At 41.7% G+C, this 15957-nt stretch overlaps 1 protein-coding gene across 1 annotated transcript in view; it reads right to left on the bottom strand.

Annotated features, from left to right (window-relative positions):
- The window catches only part of OCA2 (OCA2 melanosomal transmembrane protein), a 516129-nt gene that overhangs the window by 298967 nt on the left and 201205 nt on the right, over positions 1-15957 (bottom strand). The gene's annotated exons all lie outside the window — the stretch shown is intronic.

A 15957-nucleotide genomic window follows, 5' to 3' on the forward strand; every position in this document is an offset into this window, starting at 1 on the left:
TTCAAGCAGGACTAAAGCACTTGACAACTAGCTCAGAGCAGAGGCAAGGCAGGGCGATTATCCAAATACTGTGAAGCAGCCTGTACTTGTGGGTTTGATGACTAGGAAAATACCATCTTTTAAGACCCCTCGATTCAGTACACAAGTGTTGATCACCTACTAGGTGACAAACCTACTGCAAATGCTGAAAAAACAAGTATAAGCTAGGCATAGACACAGACTGTAAATAAAGTGTGTCAAGACTCAGAAAAGAGAATGGGTTGAGGACAGGGGCACTAACACCATTTCAGTTAACACATGGTTTTCTCCAAAGGCTCAGCCTTACAAAGAGGAAAACCCTTTAGAACTAAGATATGTAATGTGCTTTCATTCAGTACATATTGATACTTTGTAGCTTGCCAAAATGAAAAAAAAATTAAATACTTAGGTATAATTCAAAAGTCTCTTCAGAGAAACAATTTATAATTTCTTTTCAGAGAGCCTCACGCCTCATTAAACAACCTATGAAGTTACGATAGCATTAAAAGGAGGAGCAAGAGGAGGAGGAGAAAACTGAATAAACCAGCCTCCTGAAACACCGAGCACAAAAACGCCACGCAAGGATAGGAAAGGGGAGATGAGGCCATGCTGCCTCAGTGAAGGTCCACAGTGCCAGTGTTTCATCCAATGCTCTGAACCACATTACAGAGAAGACATCATTCAAAGCCCATCCATAAAGTACAGAGATTTTCCAGCAAGTCTTTCAAGGCATGCTGGTGATGGTCACTTTTTCTTTTCTTTTTTTTTTTTTTTAAGATTTTATTTATTTGACAGAGAGAGAGAGACAGTGAGAGAGGGAACACAAGCAGGGGGAGTGGGAAAGGGAGAAGCAGGCTTCCTGCCGAGCAGGGAGCCTGATGCGGGGCTCAATCCCAGGACCTTGGGATCACGACCCGAGCCGAAGGCAGACGCTTAATGACTGAGCCACCCAGGCGCCCTGATGGTCACTTTTTCAAGTGGTTGATCAACTTTAAAGAGCTAAACAAGAGCATGGTTAGTCTCTGGGGCTAGCCCATCGGGTGCAGGCTGGGAGTCCTCTCTCCATCTGTGTGTGGAGAAGCAGAGCCTGGGAGTCACTGTTGCATCTGTACAACTGCCCTTTCAGGTACCCCTGGCTCCTTTCTACAGGTGTCCTCTCCAGAGACAGCTTCAGCCCCCTCGTACATACCCAGAGCCTAGCTGCCTTCTAACCCATCAAATCAAACAGGTGGAGCTATTCTCCCCAGTTAAACCCATGCATTAATGCTCAGGTCATACACTTCTGTTCTCCTAATTTGGCAGCAGGTCACCAAAGTACTTAGAAGGAAATTTAGAGCACTGAACACCTGTATTAGAAAAGAAGGCATATATAAAATCAATAACCTCAACCTCTACTTTAAGAAACTAGCAAAAGAAGAATAAATCAGCCCAAAGTAAGCAGAAGAAAATAAATACCAGAGTAGAAATCATTAAAAGATTAAAAAATATAGAGAGAAAACATATATAATCAGAAGCTGGTTCCTTCATATCAATAAAATTAATAAAACTGTAACCAGACCAATCAGAAAAAAGCAAAGACACAAATTACCAATATCAGGAATGAGAGATTACATGATCAAAAAATCCATTCAAAGGATAATGAAAGAATATTATGAACAACTTCAGAATAATTATTTCAACAACTGAGATACAATAGATAAATTCCTTGAAAGATATAAAGTACCAGTAATCACTCAAGAAGAGATAACCAAAATTAACAAGTCAGGAAACGACAGATGTTGGCAGGGATGTGGAGAAAGGGGAACCCTCCTACACTGTTGGAGGGAATGCAAGCTGGTGCAACCACTCTGGAAAACAGTATGGAGGTTCCTCAAAAAGTTGAAAATACAGCTGCCCTATGACCCAGCAATTGCACTACTGGGTATTTACCCCAAAGATACAAATGTAGGGATCTGAAGGGGTACATGCAGCCCGATGTTTATAGCAGCACTGTCCACAACAGCCAAACTGTGGAAAGAGCCAAGATGTCCATCAACAGATGAATGGATAAAGAAGAAGTGGTATATATATACAATGGAATATTATGCAGCCATCAAAAGGAATGAGATCTTGCCATTTGCAACGACGTGGATGGAACTGGAGCGTGTTATGCTCAGCGAAATAAGTCAATCAGAGAAAGACATGTATCATATGACCTCACTGATACGAGGAATTCTTAATCTCAGGAAACAAACTGAGGGTTGCTGGAGTGGGGGGTGGGGTGGGAGGGATGGGGTGGCTGGGTGATAGACATTGGGGAGGGTATGTGCTATGGTGAGCACTGTGAATTGTGCAAGACTGTTGAATCTCAGATCTGTACCTCTGAAACAAATAATGCAATATATGTTAAGAAAAAAAAAATGAAGAAGAAGATAGCAGGAGGGGAAGAATGAAGGGGGGGAATCGGAGGGGGAGACGAACCGTGAGAGACGATGGACTCTGAAAAACAAACTGAGGGTTCTAGAGGGAAGGAGCATGGGAGGATGGGTTAGCCTGGTGATGGGTATTAAAGAGGGCACGTTCTGCATGGAGCACTGGGTGTTATGCACAAACAATGAATCATGGAACACTACATCAAAAACTAATGATGTAATGTATGGTGATTAACATAACAATAAAAAATTTTTTTAAAAAAAGAAGAAAGAGATAACCATAATAACCAGCCCTGTGTCTATGAAGGATTTTGAATTTGAATTTGTAGCGTAAACACACACACACACACACACACACACACACACACACACACACACATCCAAGCCTGTAAATGTCCTAGCAAACATTTAAGGGGACAGTACTAGCAATTCTACACCATCTCTTCCAAAAAAATTGAAGAGGAGAGTATGCTTCTGTACTTATTTTATGAGGATAGCAAAAAAGCCATTACAAGAAAGTAAACTCTACACCAATATCCCTAATGTACACAGACACAAAAATTCCATACAAAATATTAGCAAGAAGCAGCTTGAGCTGATATCTGATGATGAGGGCAGAACCTGGTGGTTATTTGTGCTTTTCACAAAGTAAGTCATTTTCTTTTCCATTCTGGGCACTTGCTAGGCTGACTCATCTTGTCCCCTGTGACCAGTGGGGCCTTGTGACAATCAGGATGACAAGCTATGAACAGAGGCATCCTATGTCAGTCAATAATGGGGTGGAACAAGGGGTTCTCTCTGCTTTGATGACCAAGAGCTGAAGGCTCTGAGAATTGAGGACAAGCAGGGTACTGCCAGTACACAGTGGGAATGAAGCCAAAGACAGGAAAAGAACAGAGCAGGGTTACTTTTTCACTGCAGCATAACCAAGCCTATTCGGACAGATGCTCTGGATGCCACTACAGACCTACTGAACCCAAATCTCTAGGATAGGGCTTGAGAATCTGTAGTTATAATAAGCATTCTAAAATTGGAGAGCCCTATAGCCCACAGTGGCCCAGAGCAATTGCCCTGACTCCACACAGCTCACTCTGTGCTGATTTATAGCTTGTCTTGGCATTGCCATAGGGTTTCAGAATCATCCAGGTCCCAGCCATCCCCTCCCTCTTCCCTCAGAGCTTTTTTCAGCTCCTTCCTCAGGAAGAGTGGAGGAGTTGATTATACAGATTTGTTTCATATCCTTCTAAATCTGTGTATCCTAAATTTATGTCAAGATATCATTCTCCAGAAGAGCTTATTAACAGCACAGAATTCCTGGGGGTGGGCCTGGTAACCTAAACATACAACAATTGTTCTCAGGTCATTCTGATCAACAGGGCGGTTAGGGAGAACCTGGCATAACTGGACAAGGCAACATTCTAACTCTCCACTGAGGTACAGCTACACCCACACAATCATCCATTGTGATCAGTTTCCTTAGCACTCCAATCTGGTGCAATTCTTTCCATCAGAAAGTTAAACCTAAATATTAAATTATCAAATTTTATGTATACTAGTTGATGATAAAACATTCTGAATATCTCGAACTGGTTGTTATGGGTTGAATTGTGTCCTCCCCCAACAAAATTCATGTGGTGAAGTCCTAATCCCCAGTACCTCAGAATGTGACCTAGTGTTGTTGGGGGAGGAGCAAGATGGCAGGAGTAAGAGATCTGGATTTTGTCTGGTCCCAGGAATTCAGCTAGATAAGGATCAAACCATTCTGAACACCTACAAACTCAACAGGAGGTCGAAGAAAAGAATAGCAGCAATGCTCTGAATAGAAAAGCGACCTCTTTCTGGAAGGTAGGACATGAGGAGAAGTGAATCTGAGGCGCTATTCGGGAAGATAGACGGCGGGGGAGGGGGCCTCCGTCAGCCGCTACTGGCAAGTGATAGAACAACGGAGCACAAAATCGGAACTTTTAGAAGTCGGCTCCGCTGAGGGACGTCGCTCCAGTGGCTAAGCGGGGGGTGGAGCCCTCTCTGGGACAGTGTGGTCTCAGGACCCTCGGGGTCACAGAAAGACCAGGGGTGCCTGAGTGCAGCAGAGTTCCCTGGTATCAGAGCAGGGAAGCCGGCTGCAGAGATGGAGCCAAGGAGTGGGCTCTCAGCTCAGGTTTGCCATAAACCGTGATCCATAGCACAGTCGGGTCACTGCTCTTCCAGCAGGAACCCAACAAGTGGCAGATCTGGGGAGACTCCCCTTCCTCCCCTGGGAGGAGCAGCGCAGGAGCACACTGCAGGGATCTGCTGGGTTTGGAGACTCCACATGGGGTCGTGCGTCAGAGACAGAAATGCTCGGTCACAGGCCGGGTGAGCACGGAGTGTGGCTGGAGACCGGGGAGACGGGAATGATTGACTGCTTTTCTCTGGGGGCTCACTAAAGAGTGGGACCCCGAGATCTCAGGTCCTCCGAGATGGAGATTGGGAGGCCGCCATTTTCACTCTCGGCCTCCAAAGCTGCACAGAAAGCTTGCAGGGAACAAAATCTCCCGAGAGCAAATCCGAGCAGATTACTTAGCCCAGCCCAGGCAAGGGCAGGGCAATTCCGCCTCCGGCAAAGACATTTGAGAACCACATCAACAGGCCCCTCCCCCAAAAAATCAGCAAGAACAGCCAGCCGAGACCAGGCTTACCGATCAACAAGAACAGCAGAACTCCAGCGCTAGGGGAATACTGCACATAGAATTCATGGTTTTTTCACCATGATTCTTTAGTCTTTCAAAATTAATTTTTTTAATTATCTTTTTTTTCTTTTTCTTTTGAGTTTTTCTTTTTCCCTTTTTCACCAACATCTTTATCAATCCATTTTTTAAAAAATCTTTTTTATTTTTCATTTTTAGAGTCATATTCTATCCCTTCATAGTACTTAACCTTATTTTGGTATATATATATATATAAGTTGTTCTATCTTTAAAATTTTGGGATACAGTTTTTTCTAACAGACCAAAATATACCCTAAATCTCTAGTGTATGGCTTTGTTCTAGTCTCCTGCCTGATCACATTCTCTCCCCCCACGTTTCTTTTTAAATCCTCTTCTTTCTTTTTTCAACCAACTTCTTATCAATTCCTTTTATAAAATCTTTCATAATTTTCATCTTCACAGTCATATTACATCACTTCATCATACTTACCCTTATTTTTGTACATATATAAGCTTTTCTTTCTTTAAAATTTTGGGAGGCACTTTCTTTTAAAAGACCAAAATACGCCCAAAATCTAGTGTGTGGCACTGATCTATGCACCAGCCTGATCATATCTGATCATATTCTGTTTTGTTCTGTTTTTTCTTTTTCTTTTTTTTTCTTTAATCTTTTTTCTTTCTTTCCCTTACTTTTCCCCCTGTTTCAGGTCTCTTCTGATTTTTTTAGTGTATATTTTTCTGGAGTCGTTGTTACCCTGTTACCATTTTGTTCTCTCAACATCTATTCTCCTCTGGACAAAATGACAAGAAGGAAAAAATCACCTCAAAAGAAAACAAAAACAAAAACAAGAGGCAGTACTGACTGCCAGGGACCTAATCAATACGGACATTAGTAAGATGTCAGAACTAGAGTTCAGAATGATGATTTTAAAGATACTACGTGGGCTTGAAAAAAGCATGGAAGATATTAGAGAAACCCTTTCTGGAGAAATAAAAGAACTAAAATCTAACCAAGTCGAAATCAAAAAGGCTATTAATGACATGCAATAAAAAATGGGGGCACTAACTGCTAGGATAAATGAGGCAGAAGAAAGAATCAGTGAGATAAAAGACCAAATGATGGAAAATAAAGAAGCTGAGAAAAAGAGAGATAAACAACTACTGGATCACGAGGGCAGAATTCAAGAGATAAACGATACCATAAGACGAAACAACATTAGAATAATTGGGATCCCAGAAGAAGAAAGAGAGAGAGGGGCAGAAGCTATATTGGAGCAAATTATAGCAGAGAACTTCCCTAGTTTGGGGAAGGAAACAGGCATCAAAATCCAGGAAGCACAGAGAACCCCCACCCTCAAAATCAATAAAAATAGGTCAACACCCCGACATCTAATAGTAAAACTTACGAATCTCAGAGACAAAGAGAAATTCCTGAAAGCAGCTCAGGAGAAGAGATATGTAACCTACAATGGTAGAAACATTAGATTGGCAACAGACCTATCCACAGAGACCTGGCAGGCCAGAAAGGACTGGCAGGACATATTCAGAGCACTAAATGAGAAAAATATGCAGCCAAGAATACTATATACAGCTAGGCTGTCATTGAAAATTGAAGGAGAGATAAAAAGCTTCCAGGACAAACAAAAACTAAAGGAATTTGCAAACACGAAACCAACCCTACAAGAAATCTTGAAAGGGGTCCTCTAAGCAAAGAGAGAGCCTAAAAGCAACATAGACCAGAAAGGAACACAAACAATATACAGTAACAGTCACTTTACAGGCAATACAATGGCACTAAATTCCTATCTTTCAATAGTTACCCTGAATGTAAATGGGCTAACTGCCCCAATCAAAAGACACAGGCTATCAGATTGGATTAAAAAACAAGACCCATCGATATGCTGTCTGCAAGAGACTCATTTTAGACCCAAAGACACCCCCAGATTGAAAGTGAGGGGGTGGAAAACCATTTACCATGCTAATGGACACCAAAAGAAAGCTGGGTGGCAATCCTTATATCAGACAAATTAGATTTTAAACCAAAGACTGAAATAAGAGATGAGGAAGGACACTATATCCTACTTAAAGGGTCTATCCAACAAGAAGATCTAACAATTGTAAATATCTATGCCCCTAACATGGGAGCAGCCAATTATATAAGCCAATTAATAACAAAAGCAAAGAAACACATTGACAACAATACAATAATAGTGGGGGACTTTAAAACCCCCCTCACGGAAATGGACAGATCGTCTAAGCAAAAGATCAACAAGGAAATAAAGACTTTAAATGACACACTGGACAAAATGGACTTCACAGACATATTCAGAACATTCCATCCCAAAGCAACGGAATACACATTCTTCTCTAGTGCCCATGGAACATTCTCCAGAATTGATCACATCCTAGGTCATAAATCAGGTCTCAACCGGTACCAGAAGATTGGGATCATCCCCTGCATATTTTCAGACCACAATGCTTTGAAACTAGAACTCAATCACAAGAGGAAAGTCGGAAAGAACTCAAATACATGGAGGCTAAAGAGCATCCTATTAAAGAATGAATGGGTCAACCAGGAAATTAAAGAAGAATTTAAAAAATTCATGAAAACCAATGAAAATGAAAACACAACTATTCAAAATCTTTGGGATACAGCACAGGCAGTCCTAAGAGGAAAGTATAGAGCAATACAAGCCTTTCTCAAGAAACAAGAAAGGTCTCAAGTACACAACCTTACCCTACACCTAAAGGAGCTGGAGAAAGAACAGCAAATAAAGCCTAAACCCAGCAGGAGAAGAGAAATAATAAAGATCAGAGCAGAAATCAATGAAATAGAAACCAAAAGAACAGTAGAACAGATCAACGAAACTAGGAGCTGGTTCTTTGAAAGAATTAACAAGATTGATAAGCCCCTGGCCAGACTTATCCAAAAGAAAAGAGAAATGACCCAAATCAACAAAATCATCAATGAAAGAGGAGAAATCACAACCAACACCAAAGAAATACAAACAATTATAAGAACATATTATGAGCAACTCTATGCCAGCAAATTAGATAACCTGGAAGTAATGGATGCATTCCTAGAGATGTATCAACTACCAAAACTGAACCAGGAAGAAATAGAAAACCTGAACAGACCTATAACCACTAAGGAAATTGAAGCAGTCATCAAAAATCTCCCAAAACACAAAAGCCCAGGGCCAGATGGCTTCCCAGGGGAATTCTACCAAACATTTCAAGAATTAATACCTATTCTTCTGAAACTGTTCCAAAAAATAGAAATGGAAGGAAAACTTCCAAACTCATTTTATGAGGCCAGCATTACCTTGATCCCAAAACCAGACAAAGACCTCATCAAAAAGGAGAATTACAGACCAATATCCCTGATGAACATGGATGCAAAAATTCTCACCAAAATACTAGCCAATAGGATCAAACAGTACATTAAAAGGATTATTCACCACGACCAAGTGGGATTTATCCCTGGGCTGCAAGGTTGGTTCAACATCCACAAATCAATCAACGTGATACAATACATTAACAAAAGAAAGAACAAGAATCATATGATCCTCTCAATAGATGCAGAAAAAGCATTTGACAAAGTACAGCATCCTTTCTTGATCAAAACTCTTCAGAGTATAGGGATAGAGCGTACATACCTCAATATCATAAAAGCCATCTATGAAAAACCTACAGCGAATATCATTCTCAATGGGGAAAAACTGAGAGCTTTCCCCCTAAGGTCAGGAACGCGGCAGGGATGTCCACTATCGCTACCGCTATTCAACATAGTATTGGAAATCCTAGCCACAGCAATCAGACAACAAAAAGAAATCAAAGGCATCCAAATTGGCAAAGAAGAAGTCAAACTCTCACTGTTTGCAGATGATATGATACTTTATGTGGAAAACCCCAAAGACTCCACCCCAAAACTGCTAGAACTCATACAGGAATTCAGTAAAGTGGCAGGATATAAAATCAATGCACAGAAATCAGTGGCATTCCTATACACCAACAACAAGTCAGAAGAAAGAGAAATTAAGGAGTCGATCCCATTTACAATTGCACCCAAAACCATAAGATACCTAGGAATAAATCTAACCAAAGAGGCAAAGGATCTGTACTCAGAAAACTATAAAATACTCATGAAAGAAATTGAGGAAGACACAAAGAAATGGAAAAACGTTCCATGCTCATGGATTGGAAGAACAAATATTGTGAAGATGTCAATCCTACCTAGAGCAATCTACACATTCAATGCAATCCCCATCAAAATGCCATCCACTTTCTTCAAAGAAATGGAACAAATAATCCTAAAATTTGTATGGAACCAGAAAAGACCCCGAATAGCCAGAGGAATGTTGAAAAAGAAAAGCAAAGCTGGCAGCATCACAATTCCGGACTTCCAGCTCTACTACAAAGCTGTCATCATCAAGACAGTATGGTACTGGCACAAAAACAGACACATAGATCAATGGAACAGAATAGAGAGCCCAGAAATGGACCCTCAACTCTATGGTCAACTCATCTTTGACAAAGCAGGAAAGAATGTCCAATGGAAAAAAGACAGTCTCTTCAACAAATGGTGTTGGGAAAATTGGACAGCCACATGCAGAAGAATGAAACTGGACCATTTCCTTACACCACACACAAAAATAGACTCCAAATGGTTGAAAGACCTCAATGTGAGACAGGAGTCCATCCAAATCCTAAAGGAGAACACAGGCAGCAACCTCTTCGACCTCAGCTGCAACAACTTCTTCCTGGAAACATCGCCAAAGGCAAAGGAAGCAAGGGCAAAAATGAACTATTGGGACTTCATCAAGATAAAAAGCTTTTGCAAAGCAAAGGAAACAGTCAACAAAACCAAAAGACAACTGACAGAATGGGAGAAGATATTTGCAAATGACATATCAGATAAAGGGCTAGTATCCAAAATCTATAAAGAACTCATCAAACTCAACACCAAAAGAACAAAGAATCCAATCAAGAAATGGGCAGAAGACATGAACAGACATTTTTCCAAAGAAGACATCCAAACGGCCAACAGACACATGAAAAAGTGTTCAATATCGCTTGGCATCAGGGAAATCCAAATCAAAACCTCAATGAGATACCACCTCACACCAGTCAGAATGGCTAAAATTAACAAGTCAGGAAATGACAGATGTTGGCGGGGATGCGGAGAAAGGGGAACCCTCCTCCACTGTTGGTGGGAATGCAAGCTGGTGCAGCCACTTTGCAAAACAGTATGGAGGTTCCTCAAAAAGTTGAAAATAGAGCTACCATATGATCCAGCAATTGCACTACTGGGTATTTACCCCAAAGATACAAAAGTAGGGACCCGAAAGGGTACGTGCAGCCCGATGTTTATAGCAGCAATGTCCACAATAGCCAAACTGTGGAAAGAGCCAAGATGTCCATCGACAGATGAATGGATAAAGAAGAAGTGGTATATATATACAATGGAATATTATGCAGCCATCAAAAGGAATGAGATCTTGCCATTTGCAACGACGTGGATGGAACTGGAGGGTATCATGCTGAGCGAAATAAGTCAAACAGAGAAAGACATGTATCATATGACCTCACTGATATGAGGAATTCTTAATCTCAGGAAACAAACTGAGGGTTGCTGGAGTGGGGGGTGGGGTGGGAGGGATGGGGCGACTGGGTGATGGACACTTGGAGGGTATGTGTTCTGGTAAGCGCTGTGAATTGTGCAAGACTGTTGAACCTCAGATCTGTACCTCTGAAACAAATAATGCAATATATGTTAAGAAAGAAAAAAAGAAGAAGAAGAATGTAGCAGGAGGGGAAGAATGAAGGGGGGGAATCAGAGGGGGAGAAGAACTATGAGAGACGATGGACTCTGAAAAACAAACTGAGGTTCTAGAGGGGAGGGGGGTGGGAGGATGGGTTAGCCTGGTGATGGGTATTGAGGAGGGCACGTTCTGCATGGAGCACTGGGTGTTATGCACAAACAATGAATCATGGAACACTATATCTAAAACTAATGATGTAATGTATGGGGATTAACATAACAATAAAAAAATTTTAAAAAATAAAAAAAAAGAAAAGAAATATTGAAAGGGGTCCTCTAAGCAAAGAGAGAGCCTAAAAGTAACATAGAAACATAGAAAGGAACACAGACAATACACAGTAACAGTCACCTTACAGGCAATACAATGGCACTAAATTCCTATCTTTCAATAGTTACCCTGAATGTAAATGGGCCAAATGCCCCAATCAAAAGACACAGGCTATCAGATTGGATAAAAAAACAAGACCCATCGATATGCTGTCTGCAAGAGACTCATTTTACACCTGAAGAAACCCCCAGATTGAAAGTGAGGGCGTATAAACAATTTACCATGCTAATGGACACCAAAAGAAAGCTGGGTGGCAATCCTTATATCAGACAAATCAGATTTTAAACCAAAGACTATAATAAGAGATGAGGAAGGACACTATATCCTACTTAAAGGGTCTATCCAACAAGAAGATCTAACAATTGTAAATATCTATGCCCCTAACATGGGAGCAGCCAATTATATAAGCCAATTAATAACAAAAGCAAAGAAACACATTGACAACAATATAATAATAGTGGGGGACTTTAACACTCCCCTCACTGAAATGGACAGATCTAAGCAAAAGATCAACAAGGAAATAAAGACTTTAAATGACACACTGGACCAAATGGACTTCACAGACATATTCAGAACATTCCATCCCAAAGCAACGGAATACACATTCTTCTCTAGTGCCCATGGAACATTCTCCAGAATAGATCACATCCTAGGTCACAAATCAGATCTCAACGGGTACCAAAAGATTGGAAACATGCCCTGCATATTTTCAGACCACAATGCGTTGAAACTAGAACTCAATCACAAGAGAAAAGTGGGAAAGAACTCAAATACATGGAGGCTAAAGAGCATCCTACTGAAGAATGAATGGGTCAACCAGGAAATTAAAGAAGAATAAAAAAAATTCATGGAAGGAAAACTTCCAAACTCGTTTTATGAGGGCACCATTACGTTGATCCCCAAACCAGACAAAGATCCCATCAAAAAGGAGAATTACAGACCAATATCCTTGATGAACATGGATGCAAAAATTCTCACCAAAATACTAGCCAACAGGATCCAACAGTACATTAACAGGATTATTCACCACGACCAAGTGGGATTTATCCCTGGGCTGCAAGTTTGGTTCAGCATGCACAAATCAATCAGTGCGATACAATACCTTAATAAAAGAAAGAAGAAGAACCATATGATCCTCTCAGTAGATGCAGAAAAAGCATTTGACAAAGTACAGCATCCTTTCTTGATCAAAACTCTTCAGAGTATAGGGATAGAGGGTACATACCCCAATATCATAAAAGCCATGTATGAAAAACCCACAGCGAATATCATTCTCAATGGGGAAAAACAGAGAGCTTTCCCCCTAAGGTCAGGAATGCAGCAGGGATGTCCACTATCACCACTGCTATTCAACATAGTAACTAGAAGTCCTAGACACAGCAATCAGACAACAAAAAGAAATAAAAGGCATTGAAATCAGCAAAGAAGAATGCAAACTCTCACTCTTTGCAGATGATATGATATTTTATGTGGAAAACCCAAAAGACTACCGCAAAACTGCTAGAACTCATATAGGAATTCAGTAAAGTGGCAGGATATAAAATCAATGCACAGAAATCAGTAGCATTCCTATACACCAACAACAAGACAGAAGAAAGAGAAATTAAGGAGTCAATCCCATTTATAATTGCAACCAAAGCCATAAGATACCTAGGAATAAATCTAACCAAAGAGGCAAAGAATCTGTACTTAGAAAACTTTAAAATACTCATGAAAGAAAGTGAGGAAGACACAAAGAAATGGAAAAACGTTCCATGCTCATGGATTGGAAGAACAAATATTGTGAAGGTGTCAGTGCTACCTAGAGCAATCTACACATTTAATGCAGTCCCTATCAAAATACCATCCACTTTTTTCAAAGAAATGGAACAAATAATCCTAAAATTTGTATGGAACCAGAAAAGACCCCGAATAGCCAGAGGAATGTTGAAAAAGAAAAGCAAAGCTGGCAGCATCACAATTCCGGACTTCCAGCTCTATTACAAAGCTGTCATCATCAAGACAGTATGGCACTGGCACAAAAACAGACACATAGATCAATGGAACAGAATAGAGAGCCCAGAAATGGACCCTCAACTATATGGTCAACTAATGCTCGACAAAGCAGGAAAGAATGTCCAATGGAAAAAAGACAGTCTCTTCAACAAATGGTGTTGGGAAAATTGGACAGCCACATGCAGAAGAATGAAATTGGACCATTTCCTCACACCACACACAAAAATTACTCCAAATGGTTGAAAGACCTAAATGTGAGACAGGAGTCCATCAAAATCCTAAAGGAGAACACAGGCAGCAACCTCTTCGACCTCAGCTGCAGCAACTTCTTCCTAGAAACATCGCCAAAGGCAAGGGAAGCAAGGGCAAAAATGAACTATTGGGACTTCATCAACATAAGACGCTTTTGCACAGCAAAAGATACAGTCAACAAAACCAAAAGACAACTGACAGAATGGGAGAAGATATTTGCAAATGGCATATCAGATAAAGGGCTAGTATGCAAAATCTATAAAGAACTTATCAGGGGAGCAGGGGAGGATGGCGGAGGAGTAGTGGACCCTATTTCAACTGGTCCTCAGAATTGAGCTGGATATCTACCAGACCACTGTGAGCACCCACGAAACCAGCCTGAGATGTAAGAAGATCTGGATCTCTACAAACAGAATATCGCAGACGGTTGGTTTTGAGGTATGAAGCAGGGAGCCATGATTCTGCGGGCAGATATCAGAGGATGAACGGCAGCAGGAGGGTGCCTGGCCGTGGGGATCCTACACTGCCGGTGAGGGACAGCCTCGCATGCTGCGGACAGGGCACAGACTCGCAGAGCGGTAGCGGCGGGGAAGGACTTTAGGGCAGCCCCCAGGGCGCAAACCCAGAGCGGCGGGGTCTCGCCTGAGAACTGCAATCCCCCCCTGCCCCAGGACGGAAACTGGGAGCGGCGGGGTCACGCGCACACGAACTGGGAGCGACTGGCAGTTTTAGAAGCACAAAGGGCAGAGACTTGCCCCGACCTGGAGGCAGGACTGGGAGCGCTGCAGAGGGGCACACAACCCAGGACGCTGCAGTTTATAGCAGCATGGACAGAAATGGAGACGGTGTGGCCTGGAGAGCTCACTGAAGAACAGACTGCAATCTCTCTGCTCTGAGGCAGAGGGGTGGAAACGGTCTCTTCTCTGACTCACAGAAGGGACGCGGAAAGCCAGCAGGGAAAGGTGCCAGAGAACAAAAGCCCCAAAAACTGATTCCCACTGAGCCCATCCCCCACCACAGGGGGGCAGGGCAACTCCTCCCGAACAGGGTTGCCTGAGTAACAGCGCAGCAGGCCCCTCCCGCAGAAGACAGGCTGGGAAAACAAGAGGCCAGCAACCCTAAGGTCCCAAGAAAACAGGTGCATCTTGCTTAGGTTCTGGTCAATAATTTGGACTCTATACATTCCCTCAAACACCCATCAACAGAATGACTAGGAAGAGGAGCCCCCAAAATAGAAAAGACTCAGAGATTATGACTTATGCTGCAGATTTACAAATGGATGCAGATATAACCAAGATGTCAGAGATGGAATTCAGGCTAGCAATTGTGAAGACAATGGCTAGAATGGAGAAATCAATTAATGGCAACATAGAGTCTCTAAGGGCAGAAATAAAAGGGGAATTGGCAGAACTTAAAAATGCTATCAATGAGAGCCAATCCAATCTAGATAATCTAACAGCTAGGGTAACTGAGGCAGAAGAGCGAATAAGCGACCTGGAAGACAATATAATAGATAAAAAGGGAAAAGAGGAGACCAGGGAAAAACAACTCAGAATCCATGAAAATAGAATCAGAGAAATAAGTGACACCATGAGGCGTTCCAAAGTCAGAATAATTGGAATTCCAGAGGGAGTGGAAAGAGAGAGAGGACTAGAAGATGTATTTGAGCAAATCGTACCTGAGAACTTCCCTAATCTGGGGAATGAAACAAACATTCGTGTCCTAGAGGCAGAGAGGACCCCTCCTAAGATCAAGGAAAACATGCGAACACCCCGGCATGTAATACTAAAACTTGCAAATCTTAGAACCAAGGAAACCATCTTAAGGGCAGTTAGGGGGAAGAGATTCCTTACGTACAGAGGGAGGAACATCAGAATAACGTCAGACCTATCCACAGAGACCTGGCAAGCCAGAAAGGGCTGGCAAGACATATTCAGGGTACTAAGTGAGAAGAACATGCAGCCAAGAATACTTTATCCGGCAAGCTTTCATTTAGAATGGATGGAGAGATGCAGAGCTTCCACGACTGGCAGAAGTGGAAAGAATATGTGACCACTAAGCCGGCCCTGCAAGAAATATTAAGGGGGATTCTATAAAAGGAGAAAGACCCCAAGAGTGATCTACGACAGAAATTTACAGAGACAATCTATAAAAACAACGTCTTCACAGGCAACATGATGACAATTAATTCATATCTTTCAATAATCACTCTCAATGTGAATGGCCTAAATGCTCCCATAAAACGGCACAGGGTTGCAGATTGGATAAAAAGACAGGACCCATCCATATGCTGCCTACAAGAGACTCATTTTGAACCTAAAGATACATCCAGACTGAAAGTGAAGGGATGGAGATCCATCTTCCATGCCAGCGGACCTCAAAAGAAAGCTGGGGTAGCAATTCTTATATCAGACAAATTAGATTTTTAAACTAAAGTCTGTA

This window comes from Halichoerus grypus, chromosome 8 (assembly GCF_964656455.1).
Source record: "Halichoerus grypus chromosome 8, mHalGry1.hap1.1, whole genome shotgun sequence".
NCBI lineage: Eukaryota > Metazoa > Chordata > Mammalia > Carnivora > Phocidae > Halichoerus > Halichoerus grypus.